The sequence below is a fragment of the Onychomys torridus genome, chromosome 15 (assembly GCF_903995425.1).
Source record: "Onychomys torridus chromosome 15, mOncTor1.1, whole genome shotgun sequence".
Classification (NCBI taxonomy): domain Eukaryota; kingdom Metazoa; phylum Chordata; class Mammalia; order Rodentia; family Cricetidae; genus Onychomys; species Onychomys torridus.
In genome coordinates, this window is record NC_050457.1 from 51,662,721 (window position 1) to 51,688,783 (window position 26,063).

At 44.5% G+C, this 26,063-nt stretch overlaps 1 protein-coding gene across 6 annotated transcripts in view; it reads right to left on the minus strand.

Annotated features, from left to right (window-relative positions):
* The window catches only part of Pdzd2 (PDZ domain containing 2), a 379,908-nt gene that overhangs the window by 156,401 nt on the left and 197,444 nt on the right, over window positions 1–26,063 (minus strand). Inside the window, exon 1 of one of the 6 annotated variants that reach the window (XM_036206836.1) lies at window positions 25,101–25,123. The exons of the other annotated variants lie outside the window; for them this stretch is intronic. The gene's annotated coding sequence lies outside the window, so the exon portion shown is untranslated. Of the gene's footprint in view, window positions 1–25,100; window positions 25,124–26,063 lie in introns of those variants that run through there. 6 annotated transcript variants of the gene reach the window in all.

Below are 26,063 nucleotides of genomic sequence, written 5' to 3' on the forward strand. Positions count from 1 at the left end.
TGTTGAGTATGGCTCACTGGGAAGAACCCCCGCAATAAAGCCGTATTGCTCGTGAGTATAATTTCAAAAAGAAACCCAACTTTCTTCTTCTGTAGGACTGCTTGGACATATGGCACTTGGACTGAGAATTTCCTCAGCCTTTTAATTCAGGGATCATGTGGCTGGCAGCCACTTAAAGAGTCACAGACATTGACATTTGAGTCACCCAGATGCTGTGACAACATCTGGCTCCAGCTCTCAGCAGCAGCAGAGAGAAGCTCGGAGAAGGTGGAGAATGACCCAATTAAAATGCAAATGAGTCTGCAGATTGTTGCTGCTAAATGGACCCTGAAGGAAAATTAATACACATATTGCAAGCCCTTGGCAAAAACCAAGATTTCAAGGCATCCAGAAAATGCAAATTGAACTCTTTGATGATGGCTTTATTTCTAATATTACATAGTTGTAGCCATCAAAGGTGTTAAAGAAACAGATATGTTTTTCCCCCAACCTCTCCTGAATGACTTAAGACTTGAATGTGCTTATTGACCCTAGTGATGTAAACTACCCACATAATGACCAAAGTAAGAGAGCAGAGAAACCCACATTGGCAGCAGGAGCTATGTGGGAATGGGCGGCGGAGGGCAAGGGCTCCACCCAGGGGAGCTATGGTTTCTCAAAGGGATAAGAGGCTAACACTGTAAAATTACCCATCAGACATCACGTCCAAAGTTGGAGCATTTCTTTCTTACAGTAACTCTCAGGTTCCTGGAGTTGTGGTCTTTTCTCTTTTACAGACTGGAGAGCTGGCTGGATAGATTCATTTAGTAAGCAGAGCACTGGGTAACCACCTTCTGCCTCCTCCTCCTTATCCCAGTCTTCTAACAAACATATTTCCCTCCATTCTCTGTTACTTTAAGACCATGAACCTACCTGTGATGCTTTGCTCAAAGACAACTGGGAATCTGAAGTCTAAAGGACACAGTGTATTTCTTCTGAGTAAGAAAGACGCTGGCCTGTCCTTTACTTAATTCTTTTGTTACCCTTGTCCTCAGGCTTGGGACCCTGTGAACCAAAGCTTGAATTTCAGAGAGAGCGAGCTGAGAATGGAAGATTGAACACCAATGAGCATCCTGGACTTCAGATGAAAGGCTCTTTCCAGAAAACGCTACCATGCTAGAGTGACCCTTCCACATGGTGAAGTGCCTTTGCAGATGAGCAACTTCCCATAAAGGACCATCAGGTTAAGGCCTCTGTTGTCTGTACCAGTCACAGGGAGAGAGGCTGAGCTACGAGAATCTAGCCTAGCATGAAAACTGAAGTCTGGTGCACTTAGGACGCGTGCATGTATCCTCGGCATTTCAATCTCCATCCACCAGGGACAAGACACAGAGGCACAAACATCACCAGCCTGCTGTGATCTACACTCTGTATGTTTTGTCTCTTGAAATGAAGATCCCGACATTCTAACCCTCACGGTGAATGGTACTGGGAGGTGACTAGGTATCAGGGATCGAACCCTCATGGATGGATGGGAGCGTGACCTTGAGAAAGGGCTGCCTTGCCTTTTGTACTATCTACACGGCGAGATGATACCATCTCTGAAATAAGAGGTAGACCTTCCCTAGACACTGAACCTACTAGGATCTTAGACTGTGGGCTTCCTAGATGCCAAAATGTTGAGAAATCAAAGTCTGCTTGTGCCAGTTTGTCAGAGCATCTCTAACAGAGCGAGATCCCCATCTGGCCTCATGGAAGTGTAGCTGATACTGTAATTGGCTCACTCAATCCCACTGAGTGCCAAACCCCCACATTTCCCATACTCCTTTGCAGACACAACATAGGCAGAGAAGCTCCTTTTTTGCCAATCAGATGCCTTCTGATATGACATGAATGTAAAAGGAGTGAGTAGAGATGGTGCCTGCCCACTGTGACCCAGGTCTTCTGTAGCAGCTGGAGATAACAGCACTGTTCTGGCTGTCTCTCCAGGAAGTCCTGAGGACAGAGGCATGCTTTTCCTGCTAGCATGGCATGGTTTGGCTTCTTTTCTGGCTCCACCAGCCCAATCCCTGGTCCTTCCCAGAAATTCCGTGAACCACCTGGCATCCTTTAATGCCACCTTTTCTGCTTAAACAGGCTCGAGGAATTTCTGTCGTTGGCAGCCGGCAGATCTGGCTGGGCTCAGCAAAGAAGAACACAGAGAAATGAAAGGGAGCTGGAAGGTTGGCAGATGCCAGCTGGCAACACGATGTCCACACACAGTCCATCAGAGACTCCCAGACTCCGTGCTTGCAGCCCAGGGGGCCACATGTGCACAAGACAAGCCTCAGAGCTGGCTGCAGAGAGGTCAAATCCTCATGCCACTGGCTAAGCTCTGTATTGTTCTGGGCAAGTTTCTCAGACCCTGATTTGAAGGTCCTCATCTCACCCTACAGGGTGTGCACAGACTGAAACTAGGTAATAGGTGTAGACAGCCTGGTATAGTGTCTAGGGACCAGAAGTTTTTCCAGAAATAGAATCTAACTGAGTGTGATTGTTCTCAACTATTATCCCAGCACTGAGACAGCCTGGTTAACAGGGCGTTACAGGCCAGCCTGGGCTACAGAGTGAGATCACATCTCAAAAAAGAAAGCCCCTTTTCATGGCGCCTTCTAGGCTGTCAGCTGTGTCTAAATATCTCCTTCCCTGCCACCTGCTGTCAGAAACTCACTGAAGGGGATGATGAATGCAAGCTTCGTGCATTCTGTGAGAAGCGAATGGCCATGGAAGTAGCTGCTGATGCTCTGGGTGAAGACTGGAAGGATTCTGTGGTCTGAATCAGGGGTGGGAACGGCCAACAAGGTTTTCCCATGAAGGAAGGCCATTGACCCACAGGAGAATGGGCCTGCTGTTGAGTAAGGGGCATTCTTGTTATAGACCACGGAGAACTGGAGAGAGGAAGTGCAAGTCTGTTTGCAAAGCATTACTGACCTCAATCTGAAAGTTTTCAAGTTGGTTATTGTTAAAAGATAAAGAGAGAGAAGGATTGTTTCAAGACAGACAGATACTACTGTGCTTTGGTGGTTGGGGCCCAAAAGAGCTAGCAGAACCCTAAAACTTCTCAGTCTTTGTAAAGAAAATGATGTATGGCCAAGATGTTATCAGAGAGCCCTTGAACAAAGAAGGTAAGAAACCTAGGGCCTGGCTGGGTGTGGTGGCGCACGCCTTTAATCCCAGTACACAAGAGGCAGAGGCAGGTGGATCTCTGTGAGTTTGAGGCCAGCCTGGTCTACACAGTGAGTCCCAGGACATCCAGGGCTGTGTAGAGAGACCCTATCTTGGGGAAACAAAAAACAGCAGCAGCTCGAATAACAGCAGGAACCTAAGCCCAAAGCACACAATTCAGTACCTGGTAACCCTACTCGTCCTGCAACAAAACAGTAATGTGTTGCTCTGCAGAAACAACACATTAAGAAAATCAAGGATGAAGCTGCAGGATATGCCTCCCCTGCCCCCTTTTTTCTTTTGGTTGGCCGAGAGGATGAAAGAAGCCAAAGAAAAATGATGCCAGGAACAGACTGCCAAGAGATGTAGGCTGAGAGCTTCTACTCCTAAAATCTGAGTCTGGCCAAGGATGAGTCTTTAAGAGCAAGAAGTGGCCGGCAGTGGTGGTGCACACCTTTAATCCCAGCATTTGGGAGGCTGAGGCGGGCGGATCTCTGTGAGTTCGAGGCCAGCCTGGTCTACAGAACAAATTCCAAGATAGCCAGGGCTACAAAGAGAAACCCTGTCTCAAAAAACAAACAAAAACAAAAACAAAAAAACCAGAAAGAGAGTAACAAGTGATTAAACCTTGGAACAAACAAACAAACAAACAAATTAAGAACATATATATTACAGTCATCCCAGCCAGTGTTCACCAACTAACTAGGTTTGTGTACTAGGGTAAACAAAATAAAAGGCTACATTATTTTTCCTTCCTTAAAATTACCCTTATGAAGAGGAAACTGTTATATTTGAGAACAAGGGATAAACTTCTCTTTGATGACCATGACTTTGGAGATGATGCCATTGTTTCTGATTCAATGCAATTTTAGACATTTATACAGATCTAGTTTAAAGTAAAAAGGGAGAAGAAATGTAAGAATTATTCCCAGGGCAATGGTCTCATAACCTCCAGGGCCGGATTTCCTGGTGACCAAGTGGCATGGTGGTTAAAATCATGGACTCTGGAGCTCCAGAGCTGGGTTGGAATCTTGACCTGACTTTTCATGAGTTGTTGCTCTGAGGAAGTTTCTCAACTTCTCTGGATATGACTTCTATCCATAAAATGAGACAAAGGAATCTATCTTGTAGGGTCACTTAAGGAGCAGTGAAGTTTGTCTAAAAGGCATTTACGATAATACATAAATGGAAGCTATGTGCATTCAGAAGACGAAGGGGTAGAGAACCATGCCAGGGTTATGTGAATGTGCACTTTCAGACTTGGATAAAAGCCCAAGAGAGGATCATACAAGGGCATAAAAGCTGCCATCTTTTTAATAATAAGGATGGAAGTGAACTCATAATCCCTGGAAAACTGACTTAGAGGATTTAAAATGTAACTATGGGTTTGGATAAGTTTGCTCCATAAGCTATATGGGTAGGGAAAGAAATATTCAAAATTAACATCATTTAAATTTTCAATGTGATTTCATTTTAAAAATAAATTTATTTTTATTTTATCTTATGTGTGTATATGTGTTTATATATGCACACATGAGTACATATGCCTATGATGGTCAGGTCTCTTGGAGCTGGAATTACAAGGTTTGTAAGCCACCTAGCATGGGTGCTGGGATCTGAGCTCCAATGTTGATACTGAGCAGTAAGCACTGAACCATCTTCCCATTCCCTCAATGCGACTTTAAATATGTAGGTAACCTAAATTAACAAACCAAATACTAATGGCTAATCACATATTACTATATTGTTAGTAGCATATTAGATCTCATCCCATTAGTAAATTAACTATGCTATTTCATGTTAGCATTATGTTGCCAAAGGTTTTTGTAGATCTTACTTTGGTAGCAGGCTTATGTATCCTACTATATACGGCAGTGGAAAATGTTCTCGTTCACTTTTTAATAGGCACAGAAAATTAAAGCTGATGTCAAGAAGCCATCTTAAACCACAGGCCTCTGATTTTCAAATTAATACTTTTATAAGTTTTACTCCTGGCATTTGCCTAGATTTAAGTGGAAATAAGGATCACAGCAAAGTAAAATAAAATTGAAGAAATATAGACTATCTTCATGTGTTATAAATATATATTTTTCAAACAGGAAAAAGATGTCACCCAGTTATATTTACCAGATGCTTTCATCATGCTTCTAATTTGTAGATTTGGAGGTTTGGCTAGAGAAACTCTAATATGCTACAAAGCAGAACTTAGTGGGTGACTTTAGTTGACAGGCACTCAGAGCAGCAGAGTGCTGATAGTGTGGAGTAGGTTTGAAAAAACACACAATAACCTGGGCAGTGTGCGGAGTGGAGCCTCAGGATGCTGAGGACTCTTGAAGGAAAACCCCAAACACAGCACTGTAGACTACACCCTCATCTCCAATGTGAAAGTGTTTGGAGAGGACCTTTGAGAGGCGATTAGGTTTAGATGAGGTTACAGAATGGACCTCCATGATGAGCTTGTTTCCTTGTGGAAATTGATGCTAAGAGCCTGCTTTCTCCATCCCTGGTACAGGAGGGCACAGTGAGGAGGCAAACATCCATCAGCCAGGAAGAGAGTCCTCATGAGAAACAGCCATGTGGGCATGTCTGTCCTGTACTCCCCACATTCCAGGACCACCTGAAAGTATACCATACCTTCTACATACCTTAGGGCAGCTGAAGCTAAGACAGGTGAGGGGCAAGGCCACAGTCGAGTGGGACCCAGTTACTTCTCATCCTGGTGGCAGACCTTGGCATTCTCCATGGACACCGATGCAGACACAGACCCTCCACAGGTACAAGCGGACTCACTCTCCTAATTGCATAGGCTAATTTGCAAAGCGAGCAGCACATTTCATTCAGATGGGCTGCTGCCTTCCAATGCTTTAGGCCAAGCTCAGCTTTACTCAGTGTGCCTTTCCCCAGCATTCTTATCTGAACCTTTCCAATGACCTGTGGTGTTCAGCTATGCTGTGTTGACTTATCTAGAGTACGGTTTCCACATCTCAGCTACTAAGCCATAAAAGTAGTGTTTACTGTTTTCTCAGGCCCTGCACAGGTATGCTTACAGATTTAAGCCCATTTGAAAGGTTCTAAGAAGACAGATTTTATTCTCTTAGCATCAACCAAGACCAGGCTTACCCACAGCAAGCACACTATGACTGTTTCCTTACTGAATGAAATAGCTACCAATCAATAATTTCCCTTGATTATGTTTGTTTGTTTGTTTTTTTGAAACAGGGTCTCAAGTAGCCCAGACTGGCCTGAAACTTGCTCTGTAGCTACAGATGATCTTTAATTTCTGTTCTTTTTGCTTCCAATCTCTCTCAACAGGGCTTGTCACACACTAGGTTTCAACAAGCTTTATTTGAATGGATGAACTCATTTGGGGGAAAGCACTGGGTAAAATCCCAAGTATACAGTAAGGATGAGTCAGGCAAGCCTAAGCAGGTGCCAAACTGACTCAAAGTAGTTGGGTTTAAGATAGAACCAAATGTGGGTACCAGCTATGAATATGACGTAAAGCATCTAGGATAGGCTCACACAGTTAAGATTTACCATCAGGAAAAACAATGCTGACATAAACTATTAAGTCCCTCCATATTCCATGGGATGTCACTCTGTCCAAAATGTGCTATGTGCCTCTGTACTTAAGAAAAGGATGGTTACTTCTACAGTCTCGGTGATAGAACAGAGCCGATCTCTATCTCACTGGACAGTGTCATGGTGACTGTATGTAGATGCCCTCGATACATGGCTGGTAAACAGAGCTAGCTCCCCAGCAGAGGCATGAAAATGGTACCTGGGATCCACAGTTATGGAGAAACGGGAAATGTGCTGCTGAACAGGGGAATGTGCTGCCCACTTTCCCACATCAATTAAGACAGCCCCCTACAGACATTCCCACAGGCTAACTGACATCAGAGTATAAAAACAGCTCTCAGCCGGTCCTTGTCACACAGGTATAACAAACACAGTAGCCATCTGGGAGGAACAGAGCAGATACAAGTGAGGAGAGAAGAGAGTCCTTAGTCAGGGTGTGCGTGTGCACGTGTGTTTGTGCGTATGTGGTATGTGCGTCTTTGTGTATATGGTGTGTGTGTCTGTGCTCACGCGTGTGCGTGTGTGCGTGTGTGTGTGTATGCGTGTGTGCGTGTGTGTGTGTATGCGTGTGTGCGTGTGTGTGTGTGTGTGTGCGTGTGTGTGTGTGTGTGTGTGTGTGTGTGTGCGTGTGTGTGTGTGTGTGCGTGTATGTGGTATGTGTGTCTGTGTGTATATGGTGTGTGTGTGTGTGTGTGCGCGTGTGTGTGTGCGCGTGTGTGTGTGTGTGTGTGTGTATGTGGTATGTGTGTCTGTGTGTATATGGTGTGTGTGTCTGTGCTCACGCGCGCGCGTGTGTGTGTGTGTGTGTGTGTGTGTGGTATGTACGTCTTTGTGTATATGGTGTGTGTGTCTGTGCTCGCGTGTGTGTGTGTGTGTGTGTGTGTGTGTGTGTGTGTGTGTGTGTGTGTGTGTGCATGTGTGTGTGTGTGCGTGTATGTGGTATGTGGTATGTGTGTCTGTGTGTATATGGTGTGTGTGTCTGTGCTCGCGCGTGTGTGTGTGCGTGTGTGCGTGTGTGCGTGTGCGTGTGTGTGCATGTGTGTGTGTGCGTGTGCGTGTGTGTGTGTGCAAGTGTGTGTGTGTGTGTATGTGGTATGTGTGTCTGTGTGTCTGTGTGTGTGTGTGTGTGTGTGTGCATGTGTGTGTGTGTGTGTGTGTGTCTGTGTGTAAGGGATTGTTTATTTCTTGGCTGAGTAAAAGGGAGGAGAGGAAGGGAATACACACAACGTGCCTTTGCAAGGTCATGAAAGAGTTCAAAGTTGTCCCCTTGGCTTAGTCACAGCAGAAGAACTTGGCTCTGACACACCTCAGCAGAAGACAAGTCAGGGATCGAGAGACGTTGTTTTCTTGCTCCATGTGTGTGACATAACAAAACACCTCAAACCTGGGGGCTTATCAACAGCAGGCATTTCTCACAGCTCTAGAAGCTGTAAAGTCCAAGATCAAGACCCTGGCAGTGTCTGGGGAGGACCTTTGTCCTGGTCTCATTTCGGTGGCTGTGATAAAATCCCCGACAAGAAGTAACTTAGAGGAGAAAGGCTCTGTTTTAGCTCACAATTCCAGGCCACAGTCGCCACTTTGGGGAAGACAGGGCGGAACCATGAAGCAGCTAGTCACACCACAGTCGACAGTTGTGAGCACAGAGAAAGGAATGCATGCATACTAAGTACTCTGCTAGCCTTCTCTATTCTCTTACAGCCCAGGGCTCCAAATGGGGGAATGTGCTGCCCACTTTCCCACATCAATTAAGACAGCCCCCTGTAGACATTCTCACAGGCTTACTGATGCAGACAATCCCTCATTGAGACTTTCTTCCCAGCTGTCTAAGTTACTTGACAAGTAAAACTAACCTTCAAAAAAACTAAACTTCATCATAAATAACTTTTTTTTGTAGAGATGGTGAGCTAGGGTATCATGTATCCCAGGCTAGCCTCAAACTGTCTATGTTGCTAGGGAAAAACATTAATCCTATGTATGCCTCTCTCTCTCTCTCAAGCGCTGGATTACAGATGTTAATGCCACATCTAACTACCCAGCTTCTTTTTGCTATATTGTCACAGGAAGAGTAGAAAGGTCTCTTGCCAGGTGTCCTATGAGCATTGTCTTAGGGTTTCTATTGTTAGGAAGAGACATCATGACCATGGCAACTCTTACAAGGAAAACATTTAATTGGGGTGGCTCACTTACAGTTTCAGAGGTTCAGTCCATTCTCACCATGGTGGGGAGCATGGCAGCATGCAGGCAGACGTGGTACTGGCCACATCTTGATCAGAAGGCAACAGGAAGTGGATTGAGGCACTGGACATGGCTTGGGTATATGTAAGACCTCAAATCCCACCCCCACAGTGACATACTTCCTTCAACAAGGCCACACCTACTCCAACAAAGCCACGCCTCCTAATAGTGCCACTCCCTTTGAAGGCCATTTTCTTTCAAACCACCACAAGCATAAGTCTACTTCAGGGCTTTATTATGTCCCCAAAGTCCACTTTTCCTTTAAAGACAGGAGTTCTGTATGTAGACTTCAGGAGACATAAGCATTCAGCTCATTGCTCTCAGCAGAACAAAGGAAGGGCAACGTGGTAATGTACTCCAAAGAAGCACTCCAGTATTCTAGTAACCTCTGGGTTTACTTTCTGGGACATTTCTCTCCTACCTCATTACAGATTCATTGGGCTGAAGATAAAAACCACACTTAGAACATTATCGTTCACTACTTTGAGACTCACTAGCTCACTCCAAACTTAATACTGGGCCATGGAAAAGCCAGAACAAAATAAAAATCAGAATACACTATAATTACTATGTTATTATAAGTGAACAGGCAGACAGAGGTCTGGAAAAACTTGGAAAAGCAAACTACAGTTAATATGTATTGGGTGGTACGACTGAGGGGAATTTTCCCCTTCAAATTATTTTAAAATTATTATGACCTTATTATTGCAATGCATAAAAGCCAAAGCCGAGATATGAAAACACAAGTCAGGCAGGCCCAATCTTCTCCATACATCTTGGCTTTAGGAGAATTTGGCCAGAGACCACTGTTGAAATCACTCTACACCATGCCTGGCTTCTGACCCATTCAATAGTGAGCCAGACATAGCTGCAGGCCACAATGTCCAGCACGCTGGAGATTGAAGAGCTAGTCAAAACTTCAGCTCAAATCCCAATATCTTGGAGCACCTTTAAAACACACTGCACGGATCTCAAACTAGATCTGAGAATTTTTGGTCTATATGACAAATTCATGGGGCAAATGCCAAAGCCTACTCTGAAGGCTTTTTGGTTTTGTTTTGCAATTTTTGCAGCAGACAGATATACATGTGTGTGTGCACATGCATGCACATTTCACACACACACACACACACACACACACACACACCTGCTGAGGATCTCATCAGGTTTCAGTGTAAGGCAGACACAGGGTAAGAACAGATGCAGCCTGACTGACATGTTAGCATTCAGAATAACTGACCACACTTACTACAACGTCATCTAGACCCTTTGAACTTATTGCTCTGGGCTGATGAGCTGGCTCAGTGGATGAAGTGCTCTCTGGACAAGCCTAACAATGGAAGGTTCTAGACCCGTCACCCACAATGAAGATGAAAACTGACTCATAGCAGCTGCCTCTGACCTCCATATGCATGACCTGGTGCATACACTTGTACTCACATGATAACAATAAAATTAATTTGTACCCGGGTGGTGGTGGCACAAGCCTTTAATCCCAGCACTTGGAAGGCAGAGGCAGGTGGATCTCTGTAAGTTCGAGGCCAGCCTGGTCTACAAAGTGATTTCCAGGACATCTAGAACTGTTACACAGAGAAACCCTGTCTTGAAAACAAACAAATGAAATATATAATATATATATATAATAAAACAATCACTCACCTATTTAATGTTTCCTTCTCCCTACCCCCACAATGCTTGCTCTCTATTAAGCCTAAGCATGGTATGGATACAGGAAGACTTTATCTATATAATATTCACCAATATTTGACCCAGCCAAGTTCTATACAAATAACTCCCAGAAGGAATCCTTTTAGTCAGTGAATCCAAGAGTTGTCCTGCAAGGTCAATTTCCCTTTGCAAAATCATCCCTTCTCTCTCCCTCTCAACCATCTTCTTATCTATTTCCTCACTTACTTTGGAACATGGCTGGTGCTCCACGCCTGTCTCCACCGCCAGACTGAGCTCCCTGACAGGAATGCGAAGCCTCCATTACCTATGGCCCCACCCAAGCACATGGGAGATGTTCCTTTTGTTGTTGTTGTTTTTATTTTTTTGAGACAGGGTTTCTCTGTGTAGCCCTAGCCATCCTGGAACTGGCTCTGTAGCCCAGGCTGGCCTCAGACTCACAGAGATCCACCTGCCTCTGCCTCCCAAATGCTGAGATCAAAGGCAAGCGCCACCACTGCCTGGCCCCTTGCTCTGGTCTTTGAGCACCTTGCTTTAAACTGGTGTAATTATTGGTGCCTCCTGTCACTCCCAGAAGTGTCCTGGCATGATAAATTCTCTAACCACTCCATCACTAAACAGTGAATAAATGCCAATGCTTGTTCTTAAGGTCATATTCCCATTACCCGTTATGGCACTTGTAGGTAGATTCACAGGACTGATTCAGAAATAGGTTTTGTCAAGAATTTTAAGGCTGGTGAGTAACCTTGATAAACACACAATTTTCTTCTCCTAATTATCTTGTTGGCTCGTTAACTGCTGCATAGACTTTGCCAGTCTTTGGCTCCTTTGAGCTTTTTGGCATGACCGGGGACCCAGGGTGGGGTTGTCAATGACTGGAGGTGGAGAGGCAAGTCAACCCGGCATTAAATCCCCACAGGGAGTCCTGAGAACTGATGATGCTGGCGAGGAGGTGGCACTGTTCCAAACCAGACCTCTCCTCCGCTCCAGTATCCTGCCCGTCAAGCCATCTTTACGGCTGTGGGGGTACCTCAGAAAGAGAAGCGTCACTTAGCTTTCCTTGCAATCCTCAAGCATGAGATGGAGCAGTAAGACTGAGGGAGGGGGGGGAGGAGAGGGCTGGAACCAATTAAAGCACTTGAGGGTTGAGGGTTCTGGCCTCTACCTGCGGCAGTGGCAACAAGAGGCACACTAATGGGGTTGCCAGAGGCGCTGATAAAATCGCGATTATCCAAGTATATGATGGCATGTGGCCTGGGGTCTGGGCTTTTTACTGCACATTAGGGATACAAAAGTAGAACCCCAGGTCCGTCTACTGCTTGTTAACTACAGTAGACAGGGCCATGCAACTGAAGCCAGAGGGGAGGGGACTTGCTCTACCTGTCTGGCCCACTTCCTCTGGCTCCTGAGAAACCCCTCCTTGGATTTAAGGGCCCAGAGGGATTTCCCAACTCTTGCCGCTCATTAAGCCTGTTTGGTTTTTTTAAAGCAGAAAGATTAAATGCATGGCCCACCGCCAAGATCCCAGATGTCAGGAAAGCTTTCTCTCCTTGTGGATGGGTAGTACTTCCAATTAACACATAAAGTCAGCTCAGAGGGGCTGGGTGAGGTGGGTTGGGGTGAGAGGGGCCTGGCTCCACTCCTGGCTTTGCTGTTCATATTGGTCTAGGTTCTGAGCCGTTCACTTGTCTTCTTGGGGACTCTGTTTCCCTAATAGGAGTGAACTACTTAGCAAACTTTCATCCTTCATGAGCAGGCTGTAAAAAATCAAAGGATTATCACAAAGGTCTTGAGAGAAAATACAGAGCTCTAAAGATTGTGCTGGCTGATACGGTTATTGGTAATCACCAAACGTGGCTATTAAAATTAGAATTCTGTCCTCAGGCTGAGGACACAGACCAATGGAAATGTGGAGTTCTTGGATGGGGTGGCTTACATTCAGGGATGCCTTCCCTAGAACACCTTCTCAGACAGTGGTCAACAGTTGCATGCTGGTCTAGCATACACGAGGCCCTGGGTTTGAGCCTTACTACTGCACAGAATAAATAAAAACAAAATTCAATTATGTGGTCATGCAAGTTCCATCTCATATGGGGCTAATTGGCCACCTCAGAGAGAAAACAGTACCCTCTTCTGGAAAGTTCCACGGAATGATACCATTCTAAAGTTCCCTTGGATGTCTGCCCTCACAATCTGGAACAGAAATGGGTGTGGTGGGACAAGTCAGTTGTGGTAGCATTCACACCTGGAATCCCAGTACTTGAGAGACCAAGACAGAACCTGTGTGTGTGAGGCTAGCCTGGGCTATAGAGGGTGATGCCATTGGAAAACAAACAAGCAAACAACCTGAACACCCTAGTCCTCTAAATACTCCATTTATCCACAGAGAAAAAAAAGCCCTTCATAGCACCTGCACGTGCCACAACCAAGCCTACTCCCAAACCCTCCAGAAGCAGCAATTTTTCCTTCTAATACATAAGACAATGTAGGCACGTGAGGGACTTTTCTTCCTCAGCTTCTACAGCCTGTGGTACTCTGTTCAGCCTTGCCGACCTGAGCCCTACTTCTAAGGAAATGCATTTTCAAACATTCTCTCCATGTCAGTGTTAGGCCTGCACACAGCAGGGCCCAGGACAACCTAACCACTTCTCCCATGCTGCCCTGACAGGCCATTCGGCACAGCCCCAGAAATGGCTGACTTGAACATTTAACAAAAGGACACAACCCTCCCAAGGCCAAGTGTTAAAAGCATTCCAAAAGAAAATGGCCCAAACAGAAGCTCCACCCCCCTCCAATCTGTTCTTCATCTGTCCAGGGATTTATTGGCTCTTGTAGTAAATTCATCAATTGCCAAAAGAGAGTTAAAACTGTGGCTCCAATGTAAATACTTGTTGGTAACAATCTCTCAGTGTGACACTTCAGATTTCAAGAGGCTGGGTGGCCTTCTAAACGCCTCATTAAATGGCAGCTTTATGGCAGTAAGAGGGAAGGGCGTTGGGATTTTCCTGTACAGATGCATAAATCAATCTTTTCAAAGACAAACACTAGAACAACTCACAGAATGTGCGTGACTGGGGGAAGTAGGGAGGAGGGTTGCACAAGCTGAGGAAGGAGAAACTGAGACACACTTGGAGGTCAGTCCAAAGTTTTGAGAGCTCAGGGCACGAAGGTCTCAATTCCGAACATTTCCGCTCAGTCTGACATGTGTTTATCCATCCTCAAGAAAATGGACCACTCGCCTAAACGGCAAGATGCTAGGCAATGTGATAGATCACTCCACGTTGACTTCCCATCCCTCCTGGAGATTTTCATAAAGATTTCTGGGGAGCAGCTAGTTAGAACAAATCCAATGGTTTCTCTTAGTGTTGAGAAAAGCTATCACATCAACAATTTTGACAGACGACTACCTGCTGTATATGAGGTCTTATAACCAAGCCTTTGGCCCACCTACCTCCCCAAGTTTATTTAAGGCCACTTGTAGAGTATAACACCATGTTAACAACTAAACTCACACAGGCCCCACTACCTCACACATGCCGGTTGTGTCTTGTATATATTGTCTTGACCACACCCATATTCCTTCCACGGGCTTCCTCTGCTCCATTCAAACCTCACTGTTCTCAATGGCCTGGAAGGGCTATCCTCCTGGGTCCAGGCTTGGATGTGGACATGCTTCTCTCTGATGTACTCCCCAACACCCAGCCTGTGTCTGAAGTTGACAATGCACATTGCCCCTCCCTCCGTCCCTGCCTTTTAGCCAAGCAACCCTTTAAAGCTATGCCTGGCCCTCGGTGGGCCAAGCTGTTTTAGTTTCCTTTTAGATAAAGTTGAAGGGAAAAAAATTAAGACTGATGACTGAACTAGAGGAGAGCGGTTCTGAGGCAGAGCATGTACAGGCAACCCTCTGCATTTCTGCCTATGGCAGCCTTGATTTTGTCTCCTAAGTGGAAGTGGGTTATTTTGTCTTTGTCTTTTTTTTTTTTTTTTTTTTTTTTTTTTAACTCTACTACATTTTGTCAGATTCCTACTGAAAAATCACCTCCATTGTTCAGAAAGAACAATGTGTGATTGATAGCAAGGCTAGTGTGAGGAGGGAGGCAGAGTCTGCAGATCTCTGGAGTGGGGCCTTCCAGCTGCCAAAGCCCTTCCTATTGGAGACACTGCCACCCTCCCACTCTGGGTCTGCTTCCCCAGCAAAGGCATGACAAGTCAGAATGGTGCAAGCCTGTATCAGCTTGGAGGTCACTAAAGGAATCTCACGGTGGCCTCTGCGGACACCCCGCCTCCCTCTTCCAGAGAGTGATTCTGGGCAGTTAACGCTCTCTGCATTTCTGAAGGTCAAGTCACGGTCCTAACACAATCCCTACTCAGTGCCTCTCCCCACACACATTAGTCTATGGATAATCTTTCTTTGACTATTTGAATTATTTAGACTTGGCCAAGTCTGTGTTTAGAACCCTTGCAGAAGTTTCAGAGTTTGTGAGTGTGACTAATGTTTTAAAAAAGAGAATTTGTTTATTTGTATTTTATACACATTGGTGTTCTGCTTGCATATATGTCTGTGTGAGGGTGTCGCATCCCCTGGAACAGGAATTACAGGCAGTTGTGAGCTGCCATGTGGGTGCTCAGAATTGAACCCTGGTCCTTTGGAAGAGCAGTCAGTGCTCTTAACCGCTGAGCCATCTCTCCAGGCCCGAGTGTGACTATTATACAAAAGTCCCTATCAAGAATGAGCCTGGCTCATACCAGCACAGTCAGGATTCAGGCATGGAAGGGGGATCTGGCCCTAAGTGTCCGAAAGGCTGCAGCCATGGATTCTTACACCCAGGAAGCATGCAGCAGATGCTTCCAAGGTCTACTAGGTGCAGAAATACCTTTGGGCTCTCCTGTGGGAGTTACTTAGTTCCAACCTAAGAATGGAAGGCCACTGTGGGCTTGTAAGAGGTCCACAGGGAGGTCCTGGGATGTGACAGAGGGCCCACATTTCCCAGCATCCTTCATAGAAGGAGGTTGCCTCAGGGCATTTAATGGGCACTTGCCAACCCACAGCTTCCAGAAGGGTGGGAGGGCAAAGGGAGGAATTTCTCCTGCTGGCAGATCCTCAATGAAGGAGGAGGAGAGAGGGAGGAGGAATGGAGGGCTCTGTGCTGGAAGAAGGAGGAGTGTCAGGGAGGAAGGGACCACTGCAGGCAGATGAGCATCTGTCAATCAAACCTTAGAGTCTACCAATCTTAGAACCTGGTTAGTGTAGTGATGTGCATTAAGGTATCATTAACTGCTTAAGATGTATGTTCACATCTGTATGCTTCCTCTCCAACTAACTGTATTCTCTTCCCCACTTCTTTCTGGATACAAATTTATATAGTGTATGAGAACACCAACTTCGCCTATTACTAACTAGTCACAGATTGTGCCTAGCTTTTCTTTCCACCACTGATGATGGTGAGATCATTCCGCTCACAGAAACCCACTTCTCTGAAAACTGCCACACAGCATTCAGAAACGCAGGCCTAGCATATTTTATTTATTCCTTTACTGATAAATGTTTCATTTTCATGTTGCCCCATTTCAAACGTTCCAGAGGGAACGCGTTCAAATGCGAGCATTTTATCAGCACGCATCTAGAGAGGTGAGCCTCCAGTCAAAGGCTATGTGTAGTTTTAAAACAGCCAGACAAAATACCTGTGACAAATTTTACTCTCACTGATGGCTTGTAGATACCCATCCCCCTAACTAACTAGACTTGATCTTATCACCTTTTCAAGTTTTTCCCCTGAGGCTAACCTTACCGCTCACACTGTCTAGATGGATGCTGCAGAAATGTAGTAGAAAGATAATGCCAGGGTTGGCGTTGTTCTGATAGCCAAGGGTTCTGGCCTTTTTCTCTTGCCATTTACATGTTCCCCCCTGGGACTTGCCATTTCCTAAGCAGTTAGCCCTATGCACCCAAAGATTCTATATCCATGGATTCCATAAACCATGGATCAAAAGTGTTCAGGGAGCCCCAGCTGAAGAGTTAGGGGCAGTTAATGTCTCCTGGGGGAGGGAAGGCAGTTGTCTTTCCAGGGGATGTGGTTGCTATAGGCTGTCCATGTTCCAACAACACTAAGGGAACTGAGTTGGTTATGAAGAAGAGGAGAAGGAAGAAAAAGCAGGTGGATGGAGCAGAGGTGTTCTTGGCTTTGAGAGCAGAATTTACAGCTACAGATTCAGTCCAATTCCCTCAGGTAACAAATGAAGAAACACAGGAAAAGATCTGCTTGAGATGAGCCTGAGGCCACCTAACAGAAATAGAAGCAGCCAGACCTCAGGTCCCAGTCTATGAACCAGCCTAGGGTTTCAGTTAGAGGTTAGCGCGATTCTGATTTGACCTGAAAACATAACTGGGTACTTCATCATCTTGCCTGTGTACTTTTATCCTGGTAAAGAAAAAGAAAGCACTATAAATAAACTGAGAATTTCATTCAAAAAACATATTCAATAAGCATTCATCACCACTGCCTGGTTATTCATTAACACATTAACTTTCTGTTTCTCCTCACTAGAATTTGAAGTAAATGAGAGCAGGGAACCCTGTGGATTCCCTCTTGTGTCCCTAGACCCAGAGTTTCAGAAACTTTTTCCCTGGAGAGACAAGCATCTACCTATAGGGTACCAGTGACAAGCCAAAGTACAATTCTACCAAAGTCCAATTTGGAGGGGTTCCATATAGGAGTGTGGGCAACCCTAAAGCAGTAGCACCACCAAAAAGCACCCCCCCCCCAGCATAGATGGAGCCTTCTTAAATTAGCCTTCTATGGTCTATACATTCTAGCAGCCCCAGAGACCACAAGGCCATGTGAGATTAGGCAAAATCATATATAGCTGTCTAGGAGGAGAAGGGATGGCTGGAATCTCACGTGAGAGTCCTGTGACCCCCCACCCATCTCCTTTTCTGTGTAGGATTTCAACAGTCAATGACATCATATTTTGGGGGTTGCTTGCAAGCAGCCACAGCCTTTCTGATGAAGGAGACAGCTGTTGTGTTTGGGGATTAGTGTTGTACAACAAGCTGGATCTGCTCTGATGGGTCTCAGTAATTAATTGTTGCTAGCTAATACTGTCATTTATTACCTCTAAAGCCACCCACAATAGCAAAACAAAACAAAACAAAACATGCAGCAAATGGGGTTAGTTTTTAAAAACTCCATCATGTTCACCTGTGTAAGCTCTGCTAGATCAGCTGTCCATTGGTTGGTGGACTAAAAAATGGAGCATAGGACAAGGGCATTGCTAAAGAAGCTTGGCCACCTCTGCTCCTCCTGCATGCGATTCCCTGTGCTTTTTCTGTTGGTGATGGCACTTGAGGACCACTCGGCAAAATCTCAACAAGAGATGAGGAATCCTGAAGTAGTCTGAATGAAAATGGTCCCCATAAACCCATAGGGAGTGGCACTATTAGGAGGTGTGGCCTTGTTAGAGTTGGAGAAAGTATGTCACTGGAGGTGGGCTTTAAGGTTTCAAAAGCTCAAGCCAGGCCCAGTGTCTCTCTCTCTTCCTGCTGGCTGGTGATCTGGATGGCTCCTTCTCCAGAACCATGTCTGCCTGCACATTGCCATGCTTCCTGCCATGCTGATAATGGACTACACCTCTAAAAATGTAAGTCACTTCAATTAAATGTTTTTCCTTTATAAGAGTCATCTGAGTCATGATGTCTCTTCACAGCAATAGAAACCCTAACTAGGATACATCCTGAAACTTGAGTTAAGTATAAACTTCAACCTCAGGCCTTGAACCCTGTGGGGTTTCAAGGCCTGTTTCCTGATCTGTAGGGTGGACATGATAGAAAGCTCTAACCCTGGGTCTGGAGAGGTGGCTCAGTGGTTAAGAGCACTGGCTGCTCTTTCAGAGGACCTGGGTTCAATTCCCAGCACCCACATGGCAGTTCACATCTGTCTGTTAGCTCCAGTTCTAGGGGATCCAATACTATCATACAGACATGCATACAGGCAAAGCACCAATGTACATAAAAATAAATAAAATATTAAAAAAGAAAGAAAGCAAGCTCTAACCCTGAAGAGTAGAAAGGATGAGTACTGAAATGTGTTTGTTCTTCTGTGTAAGGCCACAGGAGTGAAACCACTGGAGTTTGTTATTGTTTGTGGAACATCTGTTTGCACTGCAAAGATGTGTCTTTGTCAAGGCACCTTCTGATTGGTTTAATAAAGAGCTGAATGGCCAATAGCCAGGCAGGAGAGAATAGACAGGATTTCCAGGGAGAGAGAGGAAGAAGAATCTTGGTGCATGGATTTTCACCAGCAGCCTTGGAGCAAGTCAGAAGTACCTTACTGAGGAGGGGTAACTGAGCCACATGGCAGAACATAGATTAATAAAAAAAAAAAAAAAAAAAAAAAACAGGTTAATTTGAGTTTTTAGAGCTAGTTGTGAAAAAGTCTAAGTTAAGGCCAACCTTTCATAATTAATGAGACTAGTGGTCCAAGAAAGTCTGACGAGAAAGATTGCTATAGTTTGTTTTGTTGGTCATGGTGGCTTGCAAAATTGTCAACTCTTAGGCTGAGTATTTGCACATCCACAGTGAAGGGACAGATCCAGACTAAGGACTATTAAATATGAGAAAACAGAATGATATGAACAGCACTGTAAAAAAAATGCACTCCTGAGAGAATAACCCTAATTTACAAAGCAAACTAAATCCAATCATGATAGTGAATGCTAGATGGACCACAGGGTTATAGGGAACCTCCAGCTATGTGCCAGCAAACCACCTACCTACCGCTGTCTCTGAGACTATGGGAGCTTGTATTTACTCAATCTGTTGCCAGGACATTCACAGCTTCCATTTGGCCCCTTGAAATCATAAAGGCCATGTTCTGGCCCAGGCCCACCACTCCAGGGAACAATAACCATTTAGTTACAGAGCTATGAATGTCCAACAGCCAATCAAAATATAGTTCCTGCTGATCAGATTTGGGTCTTTGCAAATGAGGATATAGACTAAAGCCACTCTGGAAAAGCACAAAAGAGAAAGCATTATGTGCATAGAATTTTGAATGGGTTTTGCTTTCATCTGTTAATAGAGAAGGCCAGAGAGGCTATGATGAAATAAATGGCAGGTAGAAGGCTGAGGCATAGGTGAGTTAGAGCATAAGAGATTCCAACAGCCATGAAAAGGTCTGTCCTCAAATTGACCAAATCTGAAAAAGAGCAATAGATTTTAGTATAAAACAAAAAAGGCTCATCACTATATTGGCTTTCTAAAACCAGATGTCTCTGAGGAAGTGATGTACAATTTGAGAACCCCGTCTTTATTAGAACCAAAGTCAAATATGGTTTTGAATCATCTCAGTTTGGGCATTGAAGGTGCCCTTCTAACCCTAAAAGAAAGGACTGAGTTTCTTCTAATCTAGTAGATATTCAAGATATACAGACAAAGAAGAAGACATCTAAAATTCTCTGAAATACACTAATTTTTATAGCTCTCAAGAGACACCACAGGGACAAGAAAAGGAGAAGGCGTCTAAAATGCAGGCAGGGGAGATTGTGCAGAGTCTGTGTCGGGTTGGTGATGTAGCACAGAGGAAGAGTCCTGGCTGAGCATGTGTGATGTGCAGTCTTTGCTTCGATCCCCAGTATGCAAGTGGGAAAAAGGAAAATGCCAGAAGGAATGACAAATAGACAAACTTGGTTTGTGTCTTGCCAAAGTTGCTTCAGCCACTCTGTTGTTGGTTTACTCTTAGGCTGGACCCCCACTCACTACGGCAGCCATGTTTATTCAATCTGTAGCATGGGTGCTACATGTGGCCAAGAACAGCAATGAGTGATTATAGATTTCCCTAAAACATTGAGGGTTTTTTATTTCATTTTTAAATTACACTTTTTAAAATTTTTGTAAGCATTTTAAAACTCTAGTATGTAGTTCTTAACCTATGGGCTTTGTAGATGACAATGTCATGCCACTTGCCAAGAAGTTGGGCATGTCTGCCTGAGGTTGGCCTTGAGTTCCTGACCTTCTTGCCTCCACATACCAAGGGCTAGAATCATGCACACCTTACCTGCATGATCTGACCATTATTTTGTGTGTGTGTTTTTGTTTTGTTTTGGGTCAGAACCTAGGACCTCATGCATTCTGGTTAAGCACTCTACCACTGAGCAATATCCTCCAATGGTTGACCATTCTTAAGAACAATGGCTGTTTGACATCTCTTGCTGAGAAGAGATGCTGGGAAAGCAAGCAAGGTGACCAGGTCATCTCAGAGGAGAACTGTGAATTCTTAATACATATTTGGGCAGCCCAGCATTGACATGAATTGGAATATAAATAGAGTGAGCATCAGTGAATGACTGTATATGTGATAAAGTCCAACCACAAGCCCACAGTCATTGCTAGATAGTATCGTGTCCATATAGTTTGCCAATGGGGTAGAGCTGTGCTTAACAACATAGACTTAAACACCAAGTTCTAATCAAACCTACCAAATTCCAATAAAGCAAAGCCTCTCAACCACAAAAGGACAAGATCTTTACATTTCTAAGTACTTTATCCTCTTCACTCACCCTGTACCCCTTAACAAATTTCTCTACCCAATGATCTTGAGATAATTTATGTTCTTTCAAGTCTCAGAATAGGAGAACAGTGTTTTTAAAGCTAAATACTTAGAAGACAGGCTGAGTGACAGTGGGCATTTGGAAGAAATGGAGCCAGCTGTTTGGGAGGAGGCATGAACCTAGAGCACTTTCAGCAAATGGAGAAGGGGCCAGGGCATCACCCCTAGGCACCCATTGCAGTCCACACAGGAGCCATCAGTGTGGGAGGTTCTGGGATACTTGTCAAGCGCACACATCGCAGTCATGGTATTTTCTCTCTGACTCAAAACTAAGATACAAACCAGTTCAGTTGGCCAGGGCAGATTAATATACAGCTGTAAGATATCTCAATATTAAAAGGCTTATCAGCAAAGTTCACAAAGCAAGTTTCTGTGAAGCAACCCTTCCTTTTCTCTGGCATGATTATTAGGCAAGACCTGATCAGAGGCACTGTTAGTACAACAGCACTCTAAAATGAATTCTAAAACAGGAATACTTTCTGATAAATCAAAGAAGGGTATAAATCACTCCTAACCCTATACTACTGATAAGAGATGTTTCAAAATGGCAGAAATGTATAAATGTAGCAACAGGTACAACAGTAATAATAACATCCATTGAAAATTTCAGCTGGGTCAGGTACTTGCAACAACTCACTGAGCCCTGCCCCCCCCCCCCCCCCCCCCAGTATACATTACAATTTGCTACACTTTATCAGACAGCCTTTTACCTGACGCAGGGAGGTACTGATCACTTCACTCAGACAGGTGAGAACACTGGATTCTCTGCATTTTGGCAGCAGAGCCCAATTGTCTAAGTGGAGCAGGCTGGCACAGGCTTGGAATTCCAGGTACTTAGGAGGATATAGGTTTCAAGTTCAAGGTCTGACAAGGCTACAGAGTAGATTCAAGGCTAGCCTACAGAATGTTTTCATTGTTCACAGTTCATTCTTGAACAAAGAGGATAGAAACAGGGCAGGAAAGTGAAGTTATGGATCCCAACTATGATGGTTAATGTTCCAGGTCATCCTGGCTAGGCTATGGAGCCCACTTGGTTAGTGCAACAGCTGTGCAGATGTTCTTATTAAGGCACACTGCAGATAAGTGAAACTCTGTTTATTTATTGACTAATTTAGATACAGCCATTCACTAAGAACCCAGGCAAGCACAGAGCCCACTATGTAGCCCAAGTTGGCATAGAATCACATGGAGTCAACATGCTTCTTGCCTCCGCCTCCCAAATCCTGGGAGTATAGAAAATGCACTACCACATTAGGCTAACATTAACGTACAAGTCAGTAGACTGAATAAAGCTGCCTCCCCCTTCCCTACTCTACCCAGAATGTGGGCAGAAGACCTCAAAGTAGTCAAAGATCTTAAGAGAAAGGATTAAGACACCCCGAAGGAGACCCCACTGTCCTTGAGACCCCAACACAGATACCACATGTATGTTTTCAGCTTCTCTTTTCTACCCTGTGCGTGGTGCTTCAGCTGAGGACTATGCCATTAATGTTCTCCTGAATTCCTTGCCTCTGGACTGCTCAACAGATTGTAGAATTACTAGTCACTCTAACTGTGTAATATGATTTCCCAATCTCAGTCTTTCTTTGTCTCCCTAACACTCCCACACATATAAAATGTATCCATGTGCATGTGTCTGTGTCTATACAGAACCTGAAGACGTTTATACATACACCCTCTCTTGCTCTGCTTCTAGAGAATTCTGATTATACACCAATATCATCAGTTTTGGGGCAGCATGGTCTCTCTGTGTAGTTAAAACAGCCCCCAACTTTGTAACACTGATATAGGAAAGCTGCTTTGGGGCAGGAAGAGTCACGATAAGTTGGGTCAGACTAACACGTTGGAATTTAATGCATCTTGAGTTTATCTATAGGAAAATATATTTCACGAGAAGATAAAATTCTTCAATGAAGTGGCTTCTTTCTGGACATCCCTCTCCCCCCCCCCCCACCCCGTTGAAATTTCCATGCCTGACCATGATGACTCTCTGGCAAAGTGCCCTGTTGGGAGGATACACACCCACACTCCCGCCTGGGAGAGGAACAGGACCCGAAGTGTGCTCTGCCCTTAGACTGGAATGTTTCCTCAGGGAAATCCTCCTGTTTGCTGCACTGAAAGCACAGGTTGGCAGGATGAGACTGAGTCGTCTCCGTGGAGGGTTGCTGCATACCCATAGCATTGCCTTGTGACCAGCAGCAGACGGTCTGAGCTGACCACATACAGCAGTAACTGAAACACTCAATGTACCTCCAAACACCTGGATACAAGGTGACCTCGAATATCAATCTCACCGTTCCTACTGCAGAGTCCCTCACCAATTGGAGAGACAATTTACTTGACTTATTTTAATTTGCTATTTTTCCGTTCACTATATTTTGCTTTGGCTCTTGCAAACCGTGAAAGTTCAAATGAGAAACGAATGAAATTACTGAAGCAATGATGCCAAGTGGTAATACATCATAAAAATATTTCTTGACATTTCCACGGGATCAGAAGGTGACTCAAAATATAAATGATCCTCTATTGTCCCATTCAAAAGATAGCCACAAAAACTTGGGGGATAAATAGATTAAAATGAAGCAAATGAAAGGCAAATTACTGGGTATAAATGTTCTATTATATTAGATCTATGTTAATATCTTTACATAGCAATACACAAAAGCACATGCATATACAATGCATGCGCAAATACATCAACACGTAAATTAAAGCCAACTGAGATGCTGGTGTCCCGGGTCGCTGGCTCTCGTACTATAGGACATTTACCTAATTCTTCAGTGTAAGTATCATTTTTACACCTATGCCTGTGCTGACAGTTTCCTTGTGAGCTTCTCAGGACACACCCTTTTCACCTTGATCTAAGTTACTTAAATAAGCCTCTTAACTTGTTCCATTTTAAAATGATCTTTAAAAGTCTTGTTTACAAAGAAATCCAACACTTGTTACTATGAGGTCAGAGGCCCTGGAATATTCCTAGATGTTTTTCAAGTACCTCCCCAACCCCTGCCTTAAAAATACTATTACCTCAGTTGACCTCCTTTAGCAGCTAAAACAGCAATGACTAAGGTCACTTCAGACTAATGTGTGTTCCCTAAATACTTTGATGTCCAAAATAAAATAAGCGTAAGCTCTTCTCGCAGGAGGGGGGAGTTCGTAAAGACTCAAAGGCGGGACAGTGCTCTCTTTTCCCATGGCAACCTTCTTATGGGAGCAGGGCCATTAATTCTAGGCACCTGGGGTACATGGCTCAACTTCATTTCACACAGTCCCTGTCACCTGCCATTCTTCCCTCAGCAGGCAGCCTCTGTGACATGGCACAGGATTGTAGGTGGGCTTTCTCAAGGTAGTTCTGTGGGACTCCAGAGGAATCCAAAATATTGGGTGCTGAAGACCCAGCAAAAGGTACACTTCTCACCAGGTAGATGCTGCTCAACACTGAAGCCATGTGACAGCCACCAGCTCTCCCTCCTCTTTCTGCTAAAAATAACCTATGGAGAGTGGCATGGGCTGTTGATGGCGGCAGCAGAGTATTTGCCGAGAGCAGATTTCTGGGAAAGCACGGTGTTGGCATGAATCTTCCCCATGCCATCGCTGCTTTCTGGAGGGCTTAGACTCACCCAACTCTACCCCCAGCTGCCCCAGGAAATGGTATCAGGAGTCAGTGTCTGAGATCTGCTCCAGCAATGCTATAGGCACCTCCAACATATATGTGAGCCAAAAGGAGCCATAGGTAAGAAATTTGGAGCTTTTTCTAGAATGTTCTAAAGAAGAGCCTATTATCTTAGGAGCTTCCCCAGGGGCCATTACCTGTATCACTGACCAAAGGGGAATGAAACAGTGGACGATACTCCCAGTTGTACATGATGCTCTGAGCGGTCAGCAATTTCCCCTGTGAAGGAATGAGGGAAGGAAGAGATGGGGAAGAGAGTAATAATGATGAAAAATACTTCTGAATCAGGAAGCAGAAGATCCCAAAGTGCTAAGAACTAAGGACCATGGTTGGAATGTAACTAATGCTATGGTTTGTATATGGTGGTCCCCGCCAAAAGTCAGTGGAAGCTGGATTCCCAGTGAGGCAGTCTTGGAGGTAGAGCTTGGGGAAGGTGTTTTGACCTTGAAAGCTGAGGCCTCATGGATGGATGAATGCCTTTCCCCTGTGAGTTTTTGCTCTCAAAAGGCTAGATTAGTAACCATGAAAGGGATTAGTATAAAGTGAGCCTGACCCTTGTTTTTTCTCTCATGCATGTCTATTGGCCCCTCCCCATCCCACATAAGTTAAAGTTCCTATAAGACCCTTGCTTGATGTAGCTACCCAATCCTGAAGTTATCAGCCCCTTAAAATAAAAACCCCAAACAAACCACACAAAAACTTCTTTTCTTTGTAAATTGTCTAATCTATTAAAATAAATAAATAAATAAATAAATAAATAAATAAATAAATAAATAAAAATAAAAAACTCCCGAAAGGCAAGTCAAGTCTGGTCTCACCTAAAGAAAAGAATGAACATAAGGCTGGAGATTTAGTTCAGTGGCAGAGCACCTAACTAGCAGGCAAGGCCTTAGTCCCCAGTAAAGCTACAATAAATACATAAATAAAACAGCACACAGACTAAACATGTTTGGGAGTTTGATAATTAATTATAGCATAAACATAGAAACTCTGGTGTAGTGGGTAGCCATTCCAGCCTTGGCCTGGAAGTTCCAATCCCCATTGAGGCTTGGGTAATGGTCACACCTACAAGGTGGGGCTGAGAGAGGATGCTGAAGACC